This window comes from Sminthopsis crassicaudata, chromosome 3, assembly GCF_048593235.1.
Source record: "Sminthopsis crassicaudata isolate SCR6 chromosome 3, ASM4859323v1, whole genome shotgun sequence".
Taxonomy (NCBI): domain Eukaryota; kingdom Metazoa; phylum Chordata; class Mammalia; order Dasyuromorphia; family Dasyuridae; genus Sminthopsis; species Sminthopsis crassicaudata.
Genome location: NC_133619.1, coordinates 249133061 through 249147097, shown reverse-complemented (window position 1 = coordinate 249147097; position 14037 = coordinate 249133061). Strand labels below are relative to the sequence as shown.

The following is a 14037-nucleotide window of genomic DNA, read 5'->3' as shown; positions in this document are numbered from 1 at the left end:
GATATGCCCAGGCTAACTAAATGAATAGTGTTGAATTTATAAGGACATGTTGTTTTTGCTTCGTTTGTTTGTTTATAGTATATAAACTCATTATCTATAGAATGAAAGGTTTTATGTATTGCCCACAAGGTCATATGTCGCACTATAGGATTATATCAGCCAGATGTTCTTTTCCTTAGTTCACTTTGGTTATGTGTTCCCAACACAAAGTGAAATGCAGATCTGATTAATATAGATAGTCAAAAGGTGTATTTTAGCCCTCCCCACAATGGAAAATATTTAGCTCGGTAAGATTATTATATAGTAATTATTATAGTATTCACTAATTGTAGTATTAAATATAGTAGTTGTGTTTTTTTGTTTAGTCATTTTCATTTGTGTCTTATTTTTTTGTGACCCAATTTGGGGTTTTCTTGGCAAAGATATTGAAGTGGTTTGCCATTTCTCCTCCAGTTCATTTTACATGATGAGGAAACTGAGGCAAATACAATTAAGTCACTTGCCCAGGGTCAGACAGCTTGTAAGTGTCTGAGGTCAGATTTGAATTCATGTCTTCTTGGCTTCAATGCTAGCATTACATATAGCCTTCAAGGAAGAAAATTTTCTTTTTTTTTAATTTATTTTTTTCTCAATGCTATTTTATTTTTCCAAACACATGTTTATTTTTATATAAGATTTTGTGTTCCAATTTTTTTTTCTCTCCCTTCCTAAAATGGCAAGTGATCTGATATAGGTTATACATGTGCAATCTTTTAAAACATATTTTCTTATTAGTTATGTGGTACAACAGACCAAAAAGGAAAAACACCATGAGAAATAAAAAGGGGGGGGAGGTGAAAATAGTATGTTTCAATTCACATTTAATCTCTATAGTTCTCTTTCTGAATGCTGATGGCATTTTCCATCCCAGATTTATTGGAATTGTCTCGGATCACTGCATTGCTGAGCAGAGCCAAGTCTATCATAGTTGATCATCACATAATCTTGCTGTTACTGTGTACAATGAGGAAGAATATTTTCTAAGAGCATACTTTTTAGATATGGGATGAAGACCACCCCACTCTTTTCAGGGCTGCTTTCTACCTTTGGTGTCCCCCTGATCCATTTAACTCTCATCTGTGACTCTAATAAGCTGTAGCATGCACAATGGCCACATCCCACTAAACCATTTCAGCAGATGGGCTAAACAAGGTTGAGGGTAAGCTAGTGGTCTCAAACCCTATGATGAGTTAAAAGATATCTACTATGTATAGAGCTATGTTCCAGTTGCTGGGGAAAATATAAATAAGCCATAGCTTGTAGAGTTTTCATTCTAGCAATGAAATGATGTATAATGAAGTAGAAAGTAATGAACTGTGTAATGAAAATAAGGAGACCTGTGTTCAAATTCTGATTCTGTTACTTGCTAGTTAGGTATGCCTCCTGGGAAAGTCATTCACTTCTCTGTTTCCTCATCTGTACAATGGGGACAGTATTACTTATGCTGTCAACCTTACACTGATAGGGTAAGATACTGCAAGATATCCTTGTAGAGATGGCATCCAGTTGGGAGAATCACACAGGACTATTAAAAGAGGCATACATGGGTTTGAGTATAATTTCAATAAGATAAGGATTTGGGAGGAAGGGGGAAAGAAAGGCTCATTGTCTAAATTTTAGATATATTTTGAATCTCTGAGTGTACAGAATAGCAATGTTATGCATTTTTATTAATAGATTTTGGAGCATGCCTTCAACCTACTGATGGGAACAAAATTTGCATCTGGTGTGATGTGGAAATGTCAAATTGTGTAGCATTCCAGATAAATTAAGCCTCCAGGATTTGAAGTCATTTTTATGACATGCATACAGAACCTATTTTTAATGATAGTTTATTGCCTTATCATTTAGATCAGAAGAAAAAAATTGTTAAAATCCCCACCAGTATACAAATTCATGCACTACACATCAGACAGTGTCCTCTTGTACATAATAATTTAAATAAGCATTTAGTCTTAATAATGAGATAGGTACTAAAGTGTTTATTATCCTTACACAAGAATTATAATGAAGCCCGTTTTTTAAAATATGTAAATTATACTACCAAATAGTTCTCCATTATTTCAAACTTTTGTGTTTATTTTTGATTTAATAATTTGGTGTCTCTACAATAGATTTCTTTACTAATTTTTCCCCGCTTCAGTAACTTGCAAATGTCTGAATCAATGCTTCTCAAATTTCAACTATACAATAAAACCAAAACCAAAACTTAATAAGATAAATAATCTTTGAGTGAGTAAAAACTAACGTACAAATTTTTTTTAAAATGTTGTATCCCAACCTTAATGTGAGATGATTGTGAAATGAGTGCATTTGTGCAAATTTATACTAATTTTTGCACACCCTTATTTATATACGTAATTCACAAAACAAATAAGTTAACTGGGAAACATACTTAAACCACTTCTCACTGACTTGAATTGTTAATGTGGTTTTTGAGTAAATATCTTTTTTTTCCTCTTCCTGGGGAGGGAAGGAAAATGGAGATAGATCTATCATTTGACTTATAGAAAACTAACACAGCTTTCAAATCCACCTGTAATTTATAGTCTTAAAGAGTGAGTTGGAACTCTTAAGAGTTTAAGAGATTTTGCCCAATGTTGTACATGAAATTTTATGTGTCAGAGTCCAGACTGCAACTCTACTCTGTATTCTAAAGCCAGCCCTCTATGCTCTATGTCATGCTGTCTTTCATTTGGACTAAATTTTGGTCCAAATAGAGGGTGTATTTTTTTCTTTCCAAATGTGGACAAACCACATGTAGTTTTTATAATTTTTTAAAATCACATACTAATATATTTGTTTTGCTTTTCAAAGAAATCTCATTCTACAGGCACAATTATGATCTTGGAAAACTGAACTACCTTGTACTTCCCCAAGTTTGTATCTTTCTCGTTGCTCTGAATGTCCTCTCTCTTTGCCTTTGCAATTTTTACCAATCTTTTGATGCCAAGCTCAAAAGCCACTTCTCCAAAACACTTTTCCTTTCTCTCTCACCTCCTTTCTCTCCACTGTTAATGACCTTTTCCTCCTTCAGGTTTGCCAAAGCCCTTTGCTCAGATTTTCTATCACACTCTTATCATGTAATCTAAATATTATGGTTATTTCTGTGCACGTGAGATCCTCCCCTAGACTATAAATTCTAGGAAGGGAGGTACAAGGTCTTATACAGATGTTGCAATCATTCTATCTCCTATGCGTATAAAAAGCCCATTTAATCAATGAATTAAATTGAATTTGGGTGTGACATCTTTGGACCAATTTTCAGGAAATTATAGAATCATAACTTTGGAGTTGGAATGCATCTCTAGGTCATCTAGTCCAAAGTTTCTTAAACTGTGGGTCGCATGTAACTGAATGTGGGGGTTGCAAAATTATGATTTATTATCAGTAAATATTTGATATGTGTACCTATTTTATGTATCTATCTACTCGAGATCATGTAAAAATTTCTCAGGTTGAGAAGAGATTGTGAGTAGAAAAAATTTAAGAAACTCTGATCTAGTCCATCCCTTTGATTTTAAAGGTGTGTCTTGCCCGAGGTCACCATGGCATCACTGACATTCAAATTCAATTCTCAAGCCAGCAATAATTCCACTACACCATCCTGCCTTTAAAGTTTATTTTGTGGGTGGCTGAAATTATTTGAATAGAATTTTATTTTTGTTTTGTCTATCATCAAACAAGCGCTTTCTGCTTCACTTAAAAAGGAGAATATATACAGCCTCTAGAGTACTTCATAGAAAATCCAGTCCCCTGTATTATTAAAGAGAGAGAGATTGTCTCAGATATAAGAGTACATTCACTATTGGCAGAAAAGTTCTAAATATTTGGTACTATTCTAGCTTCCAACCATAGCTGCAGGATTCTTCTCCACAATGATCAGTTATGCTCTCTGAAAGAAAAACAGATTATACCTGATTGTTCATGGACAGGTCAGGTAAGTTGGTTTCATAAAACAAAGCAATCCTTTCCAGAGAAGCAATAGGAAACTTTTCATGGAGTCTTCAGGATGACCTGATATTGTCAAGATTGGGTATTACTAGAGATGACCATCCTATGCTTAAGGTAGCATCAGTGTGGGTATGGTCATGTTTTAAGAGCAAAGAAGAAAGGGGACATTTACCTGAAGGTTTATAAGGATGTAGGCAACAAAAAAAATTTTTTTTTCTAAAAACAATAATGAAGAAATCCCTGAAGTCAAAAAGTTAATAATTCTGTGTAGATAGATAGTTTAGGCAAGTTGAGAAATATGGCATATACACAGAGAGGAAATGAAGGGATAACAAATTCAAGCCCCTAGGAATGATATTATAGAACAAGAATAGTAACTGCTGGAAAGAAGTCAGAAACAGTAGCACCTGTGCTGAGCCTAGGGACTCTGAGAAGCAGAGATGAGTTAAGGAGTGTTTTTCAGGCAGGGCAGATGGCTTGTGGGAATTGAGTCATATAATCTCAGCTTTGTCAAGAACAATATGTAAAGGTTGCAAAGAGACCAAACTTAATTTGATGCAAGAAAAAACTTCTTGGCAAGTAGTTCTATACTAAAACCACAAAGAAGGGATACAGAATGCTGAGTTTAGAGGAAAGAATTATTCCAGTTTAGCTGGAACGTAGGGTGTACAAAAGGCATGTATGAAAAGGGTTAATTGTTACTGACTTTTCATATATACACATATCTTATCTGCCAAACTACATTATAAACTTTTCATTTATACTTCTGTTTCTCTAAAAACTTTAAGGCATTGTTAAACATATAACAAATAATAAATAATGAATGAATGGAAACCTTTAAAATCAATTAATTAGATATGTGTAAGCAGCTATTCATCCAGCTGCAGCTATTAAACAGTTTGGTATTATAGGGACATATTCCCTAAATTCTGGCAATTATAGAAAGGTAATCATTACAGAAAGATAATCTTTGACCACTAGACCATATGGGTTAATTAAGAACAAATCAGTTCAAACTAACTTCTAGTTATATTGGTGTAACAGCAAAATGCTACAGATATTTGTAATTATATAAGGCTGTGAACAGAATCTCTTATAGCTTTATGATTAATGGATCAAAGTCAATTTAGAGGAAGATTTATGATGTCATAATCCAGGACTGTCCTCAACTCTCTTCTGTTCAAAATTTTTTATCAATGACTTAAAGCCATATAAGACATGATTTTATCAAATATGCAGATGACATATGATGAGGTTTAGAATTGGGGTAACTAAATGAAATTAGGTTTAGGGGCAGGTTCAGGGCACAGGAAGTCAAATGGAGCTCTCCTGCAACCCCTTTGGATTCGACGCAAGGATACAGAGTTAAATGAGGTCTAATAGTGGCACTAGAGTCCCCGGTAAAGGAATTTACAGACCTGAAAACCTAGATTGATAAAGGAGGTTAATTATGGAGTTTGGAAGTAAAGTTAAAGTCTAGTTAACTAGTAAAAGGTGAAGGTAGAGATAAAAGGGCACCAGAAATAGGATTCCAGGGGACAGAGATCCTTGGCATGTTAGAACCTCTGCAAAGAGAGAGGCTCTTTTATATGAGAGATTTAGCTAAAGGGGCCTGTGGGTGGTGTCCCAAGTTGGCTCAGATTTGGGTGGGGGTTGTGAGAGCCTGAATCTTCTATTGGAATTCAAAAGGGTGCTTTTGACAGGATTTGTGAATCAAAGGTCCCAGTTTCTTGAATTGATCATGCATCAGCTAGGAGAGGCTGGGAATCAGAAAGGAATAAATCAATCTGAAAGGATTAGTTTCTTAAAGGGAGCACAATCCACATCGCATAGACTGGGCAAAAAATAACTAGCATAGATTTTTTTTTAAATAAAAAAAAATTAGCTAAGAATTTAGCTAGGGATTAGCTTAGTTTGGGTTCAGAAGAACCCAACTATCTAAACAGAACAAAATTAACAGAGAAACAATGTTCTATAGTGTTGTATAGAAAGAATGCATGATTTAATCATTGCTCCAATCACTATTTATATCATTTTAATCATTGCTCCAATCACTATATATACGGTCGATATTAGAAATACTTCATCCCTCCTAAATTGCTCTGTGGACTTGTTTTCCTTCTCATCAGCTGCCTTGCTACTGTAAGGGATATTTTTCTTTCCTCTTCTGTCCTTTCCAGCTTCCTTTTATTGTCCTGTTAGAAAATAAGCTCCTTGAGGGCAAGGATTTGTATTACTTTCTTGTATTGTACTCCCAGGACTTAACCTGATGTCTAGTAAACACTTTATATATTTTTTTCTTCCTTCCTTCCTTCCTTCTTTCCTTCCTTCCTTCCTTCCTTCCTTCCTTCCTTCCTTCCTTCCTTCCTTCCTTCCTTCCTTCCTTCCTTCCTTCCTTCCTTCCTTCCTTCCTTCTTTCCTTCTTTCCTTCCTTCCTTCCTTCCTTCCTTCTTTTCTTCCTTCCTTCCTCCCTTTCTCCCTCTCTCCCTCCCTCCCTTCCTTCCTTCCTTCTTGTCTGTTTTTTATCTGCCTGTCTCTATCCATGTGTCTGGCTTCTAATTCTGGCTTCTTCTTATTGTTGTTTGCCCTTCATTCACAAAGAAGACCATGACATCAGGGAGATACTATGACATGCAAACCCTAGCTAAGCCTTTGATAGATGCGTATCATTTCCCAAGTTACCTCACCAATGTGAGCCTCAGTTCCCTAATCTATAATTGGTTATCACCAAGATTCCTTCCAGTGTTAAGATGCTATGATCATAATTATAATTCTCTTAAGATGAAAATTAAAGGGGCTAAGTATAAAATTTTTACTTGGGTTTAACAAATCAAGTTATAAGTATTAAGTGACATGTTCAGAGTTACACAGGAAGTGATCAGATTTGAACTCAGATCTTCCTGACCCACTAAGTCATGTAGATGTTTCTCTCATTTATATAGCACCGACTGTATGCCAGGCACTATGCTTTACAAATATACCTGAGACATAGGTTATTATCCCTATTTTATAGTTTAGGAACTGAAGCAGACAAGATAAGTGACTTACCTCCAGTCACGCAGCTGGTAAATATGTGAGGCCAAATTTAGAGCATTTAAGGCTAATTACCTCTTGGACAATACTCTATTAGCATATGCTTGGAAAATGGCCCTTCCCACTATTTTGTACTGGCCCAATCATTTGGTGTATGCAGAGAATTGTAGGAGGGACTAGGGAGTAGAATAAGACTAGCTAGAGTCACTTTTGGACAGGAGATGAAGAGGAGAAGCCGTGAAAATCCTGTGCCCATTCCCTTCATTTCTATCCCTAAAGACCAAGAATAAAGACCAAGGACTTTTGCTTATCCTGACTCCAGCTGATTCTAAGGTATCCGGGGTGCTAACACAGTTATAACAAAAATCCATGATTGAAGTGGTAAATACACGGTAGTGCAAGTGAGTGGAGGGTGATGAATGTAATTAAAGAATGTTTTGGTCTATACTTATATGAAAAAATGCTCTAACTCACTATTGATTAGAGAAATGCAAATTAAAACAACTCTGAGGTTCCACCTAACACCTCTCAGATTGGCTAAGATGAAAGGAAAAGATAATGAATGTTGGAAGGGATGGGAAAAAACTGGAACACTAATGCATTGTTGGTAGAGTTGTGTACTGACCCAATCATTCTGGAGAACTATGCCCAAAGAGCTCTCAAACTGTGCATACGCTTTAATCCAGCAGTGCCATTACTAGATCTATATCCCAAGGAAATCATAAAGGAGGGAAAAGGACCCACATGTGCACAAATATTTGTAGCAGCTCTTTTTGTGATAGCAAAGAATTGGAAAATGAGTAGGTGCCCATCAACTGGGGGATAGTTGAACAAGTTGCGGTATATAAAGATAATGGAATATTATTGTTCTATTAAAAAATTATGAAAAAGCTGATTGTTGTGAAGTGAGGAGTTGAAGATATTGCCTAGTCTGGTGACTGGGAGGATGATGGTACCTTCAACAGTAATAGAAAAGTTTGGATGTGGGGAGAATTTAGGAGGAAAGATGGTTCAGTTTTGGACATGTTGCATTAAGAGGTCTTCTTGGGCATCCTGTTGGAGATGTGATGGTGAAAGTCAGCAGAGAAGGACAGGATAGGTAAATCTGAGAATCATCAGGGACAACTAGATGGTGAGATAGTCAAAGCTACCCAGAATATCTCAGGTCAGATGCTGCAGTCATGCAGGCCTTAAAAAGGCCTGGAAAGATTTACATAAACTGATGCTGAATGAAACAAGCAGAACCAGGAATACATTGTACACAAAAACAGCAAGAATATTTAATGATAAACTATGAAAGCCTTGGTTCTTCTCAGTGGTTCAATGATTCCAAGGAATCCAATAAACTTTTGACAGAAAAAGAATTAAGGAGACTGAATGAAAATCAACACATACTATATTCACTTTTTTCTGTTTTTTTGTCTTTCCCATGGTTTTTCCCTTTTGCTCTGATTTTTTCTCTCTAAACATGATTCATAAAGTAATGTGTATTAAAAAATAAAATTACTAGGAAAATGAAAAAAAAAATTTATAATAAAAACTTATTTGAAGAGTAACCACTGGCCCTCAGACTGTCTTGATCTGAGTATCCCAGGTTGTTTTTTTTTTAATTCTTTACATGGACTTGCATGAAGGTAAAAGTGTAGGGAAAAAAATGTTTCTTTTCTTCATTTTTTTTCTAAATCTATTCTTATATCAGTGTGAGAAACTTATGAAGAAACTCTCTGCTAATACAGATTGGTAACTCTTCTTACATGGCCTTAAACAGTTGTCTGAGACACTGAAAAGTCAATTGATTTTTCCAGAGTTATAAAATTAGTATGTATTAAAAGGAGTACTTGAGCCCAGGTCTTTCTTACACCCACCCTGACTGTCCATCCATTATAGCACTCTACTATGCTAAATGCTACTCCTCTACATGGATAGGGGGAGACATTGTTTTCAGGGAGTACACTGATTCTTAAATTTTTCTCTCCTTGATCTGTTTTACAAGTCATTTGTTTCTTCCAAGTCAAGGAGAGCTCATTTAACACTCAACAAACAGTTGGTTTTGATATTTTCTTCTGGTTTTTTTCATCATTTTATTTCATTCGAAAATTTCTTTTTGTCTTCTGAAGTCATTGAGATCAATGTGCTCCATTCAAATATTCAGGGAGTCTGTTACTCCCTGTAAGATTTTCTACCTTCTAGTGTACACCACTTATTCTCCTTCCAATTGCCTTTCCAACATCTCCAACTGGATATCCAAGAAAATATCTTAAACCCAATATGTCCAAAACTGAACTTATTCTCCAGAGTTCTTATTTCATTTATCTCTTGCTTCATATCTTTCAGAGAATCTTGTAGTCCTTGTATTTAAGACATTTTTCTCTTTGGCTTTGCTTATAGTAATAAAGTTATTTTATTCTCTTGTATATATCTCATGAACATCTCTTGATCTACAGTATTCTTCATGGTGTTTGATTATCTTCTTCATTATCTTCTAGATTCAGTTCCTAGTGTGGCAGTTTATGCCAGGACCAGGCTTCATTCCCTCCTGTATTTTTAATAGTCAGTAAGCATTTATTAAGCACCCATTGTGTGCTAGACACTGTATCAAGTGCTGGGGATATGAAATGAAAAATAGTTCCTGTTCTCAAGGAGCACACAATCTGATGGGGAAACTGCAAGCAAACTACAAATAAGCTAAGCATTAATGCAAAGGAATTGAGAAAGGCTTATTCTAGAAGACGGGATTTTAGTTGGGTTTGGAAGAAAGTGAGAGGAAATGAGGAGAGAAAGCTTTCCAAGCATGGAGGACAACAAAAGAAAATGCTTGGAGTCTAGAGGTGTAGTGTTTTGTCCTTAAAACAGCAAAAAAAGGCTAATCTGACTGGATCAAAGAATCTATTGGGGGGGGGGGTGTGTAAGATATAAGAAGATTAGAAAGGTACAGGAATGGTTAGGTTATAAAGGGCTTTGCACATCAAATAGGATTTTTTTGCATTTGATCTGAGAATGATAGGACACCCCTGGGATTTATTGAGTAGAAGGATAACATGTTCACTCTTGAATTTTAGACAAATGACTTTAGGAACTGAATAGAGGAAAGACTAGAGTTGGGAAAGACTTATAGCAAGCAGACCAACCACAAGTCTATTTAAATAGTGCAGGCATGAGGTGAAGTTGACTGACCTTGGCAACAGACTGGATATGGAAAAGGTGAGAATTAGTGAGGAGTTGAAGATGTTGCTTAGTCTGGTGACTGGGAGGATGATGGTACCTTCAACAGTAATAGGAAAGTTTGGATGTGGGGAGAATTTAGGAGGAAAGATGGTTCAGTTTTGGACATGTTGAGATAAAAGGTCTTCTTGGACATCCAGTTGGAGATGTGATAGTGAAGATCAGCAGAGAAGGGCAGGATAGGCAAATCTGAGAATCATCAGAGACAACTAGATGGCGAGATAGTCAAAGCTACCCAGAATATCTCAGGTCAGATGCTGCAGTCATGATGTTCTCTAGAGCCTCACATTCAGAGCACTGCCTGCTGTTTCCTGACAAGTCTTCCTGACTTCAGATCCTACACTTTGCCTACTGCACCATCTTACTGCTCCTTTTTTGGGAAGTGCTAGACTGGGTAAAGGTATTTGGTATAATTTCACTTTGAATTTCTTGATCTGGTGCTGCTTTTTTATCTTTGCTGAAGTACATGTGGTAGAGTTGGGCTCCTCAGTGCTTTGTCACACTGATTGACATCATAATTAGGAGCAATGGGATACCCTTTTGAGCAGAAAGGAGAAAATCCAGTTTCATCTGTGTTCATTTGAAAAAGTAATTATTGCATTTTTTTTTCATGGTTAACACCTTCATTCTTCTACCTTTTTTGGTAGTATCTGCCATTTCCTCTGATTTAAGCTGAGAAGTACAGCCTTCAGTCCTCAAACTATGTGATCTGCATCTTTGGAAGACATAGTTGTCATTAATGCTCTTTCTGGCAAACTGTTGGTCAACAAGGGTGTGAACTGTATGTGAACCTGTGTTAGGTTTTTCATGGGTTAATAATTAAACTTTGCCAGCAATAAAATATAAAGACTCCACCTGCTAATAAACTTGAGGTGTTTTGAAGTGAAAATATTGTTCATATATGTTCAGAAATCTACAGAATGTAAATAACCAGTCTTGTTTAGTCAAAGTCTTTGAGATATTTCTTTGAACTCAAAGATAATGGGATCATAAGCCCAAATATTCAGAGTATAGCCACTTTGCTAAAGAGGAGAGACTAGCTCTAAAATACTGTTTTTTGTCCATTCAAGTTTCTTCTCTTTCCTCCATCATTCATTACCATGACTTGGGCTTAGAAAGAAGTACACAGTCTAATGATTAAGTAATATAACAGGTTAATACCCTCTTCTGTATTCTGATATGGCAGATGATTTTTTCAAATGAAGAAAAATTTATATAGATATCTCTGAATGTCATTTCTTTTTATTTTTCATTTTTCTTATGGTTTCATTGGTATAGGGACTATCCATTGATAAAATTCTCACTATTGATGAAGATAACCAACCATTCTGAAATTTTTAGACTTAGGAATTTGTCTGTTCCAAGGAGAAGTTAGGGTCACATAGCCATAATGTATCTGAAGTGGAACTTGAACCCATCTTCTTGGCTTGGAGGCCAGCCCTCTATCTACTCTGCCAAAGTGCCTCTATACTAATCTACTTAATTGTTATCCTGAAGTAATGTAATTTCATGCACAGGTCAAGCTAGCAGAATGGATAGGACTTTGGATTTAAGAGTCAGGAGACCTATACCTTATTTCTCTGTTGTTGTCATTTTTCAATCACATCCAACTCTTTATAACCCCATTTGGGGTTTTCTTGGAAACTCTTCTAGAGTGGTTTGCTTTTTCCTTTTCTGAAATGGAGTGGTTTACCATTTCCTTTTCCAGTGGATTAAGGCAAGCAGAGAACAAGTGATTTGCCCAGCTTCACTCAAGTAGTAAGTGTTTGAGGCCACATTTGAACTCAGACTCTAGACCTGCTGTTCTATCCAGTGAGTAACCTACCTGCCTTTATCTTATTTCTAACTTTGCTTTTGCCTAATTATGTAACCTTTTTTCTTTCTTTTTTTACTTAGTATTTTATTTTTTCCAGTTAAATTCACTTCTATAAGATTTTGAGTTTCAACTTTTTTCCTCTCTTGTTTCCTTCCCTTTTCCCTCCCCACGATAACAGATAGTCTTATATAGGTTATATATGTACAATCATTTTAAACATATTCCCATATTAGTCATGTTGTAAAAGAAAAATCAAAAGAAAAGAGAAAAACCATAAGAAAGAAAAAAAGTGAAAATTGTATGCTTACATCTACAATCTCCTTAGTTTTTTCTCTGGATGTGAATGGCATTTTTCATCCCATCTATTAGAATTGTCTTGGATCACTGTATTGCTGAAAAGAGTTGAACAGCATTTGCTGTTACTGTGTACAGTGTTCTCCAGGTTTTCTGTTTACTTCACTCAGCATCAATTCATATAAGTTTTTCCAGGCTTTTCTTAAATCAATCTTTTTTCATTTCATTCAAATGCCATACCCCAATTGATGGGCACACAAAAAGAACTGCTACAAACATTGGATCAGAGGGTATGCACAATTTTATTGCTCTTTGGGCATAGTCCCAAATTACTCTCCACAATAGTTAGATCAGGTCACAATACCATCAACAATGCATTAGTGTCCCAGTTTTCTCACTTTCCCTCCAACATTTATCATTATCTTTTCCTGTCATCTTAGTCAGTCTGATAGGTATGATGTGGTATCTCAGAGTAGTTTTAATTTACATTTCTCTAATCAATAATGATTTAGAGGATTTTTTCATATGACATAGATGGCTTTAATTTCTTTGTCTGAAATTTGTGTGTTCATATTCTTTAACCATTTGTCATTTGGGGAATGACTTGTATTCTTATAAATTTGACACAGTTCTTTACATATTTTAGAAATGAGGCCTTTATCAGAAATATTGGCTATAAAAATCATCTCCCAACTGTTTGCTTTCCTTCTAATCTTGGCTGCATCAGGTTTGTTTGCACAAAGTTTTTTAATTTAATGTAATCAAAATTATTCATTTTGTATTTCATAATGTTCTCTATTTCTTGTTTGGTCACAAATTCCTCCTTTTTCCAAAGATCTGACAGATAAACTATCCTTTGTTCTCCTAATTTGCTTATAGTTCCACCCTTCATGTCTAAATTATAAGCCCATTTCAACCTTATCTTTGTATAAGAGATTATGTGACCTTTTGCCTGACTATGTGACACTTCATTTTGGGGAGACCTCAGTTTCCTCATCTATAAAATAAAGGAGTGGTACGAGATATACTCAAAGGTCCTTTCCTTCTTTATGATTCACAGAGTTAATGAAAAACTATGTTTCAGAAAAGAATTACATTCATGTTTGACTACATTAAGACCTCATAACTGAAACAGAATGTTGTTTCTAATTTAAACCATGTTGCAAGTGTTTTCTTTAGCTTCCTTGACTACATAGGGAAAAACTGATCATAGGTGGCCATTTTGGGGGGTTTTTTTTTGGGGGGAGGTTTCTATCTACTGATACATATACATAATTTTAAAATTGGTATAAATCTTTGTTGGCCTTTAGTAGTAAATGGATATGAGCTTTAATGAGAGTTTTCCAAAAATGCTTTGTAATAGCTAATACATTCTCAAAATTGGAGTAATTTCTTTGATACAAATTTTAAATAATAAGTTGTTTCTGTAGATCATAGTCTCCAAGAAGTTCAATTTAATTTTGCAGTTTTTGACTTGATTAACTTTTTTATTCAAATCTCTTCAGATTATTTTTATCAATCAGTGAAAATAATAAAAGATGAGGAAATGTTCTTTAGTAATCTGCCAGGACATACGAGCCATAGTAATGCTATGTTTCTTTCCTGTAAGTCTGCCTTCACTAATCACATGTAGGCTGCATTTTTTGCCCTTCAATTATCTAACATACTTTAATCAATTA

General features: G+C 35.3%; 1 protein-coding gene across 5 annotated transcripts in view; it reads left to right on the top strand.

Moving 5' to 3' along the window:
• The window catches only part of CRACDL (CRACD like), a 227623-nt gene that overhangs the window by 132167 nt on the left and 81419 nt on the right, over positions 1 to 14037 (top strand). The gene's annotated exons all lie outside the window — the stretch shown is intronic.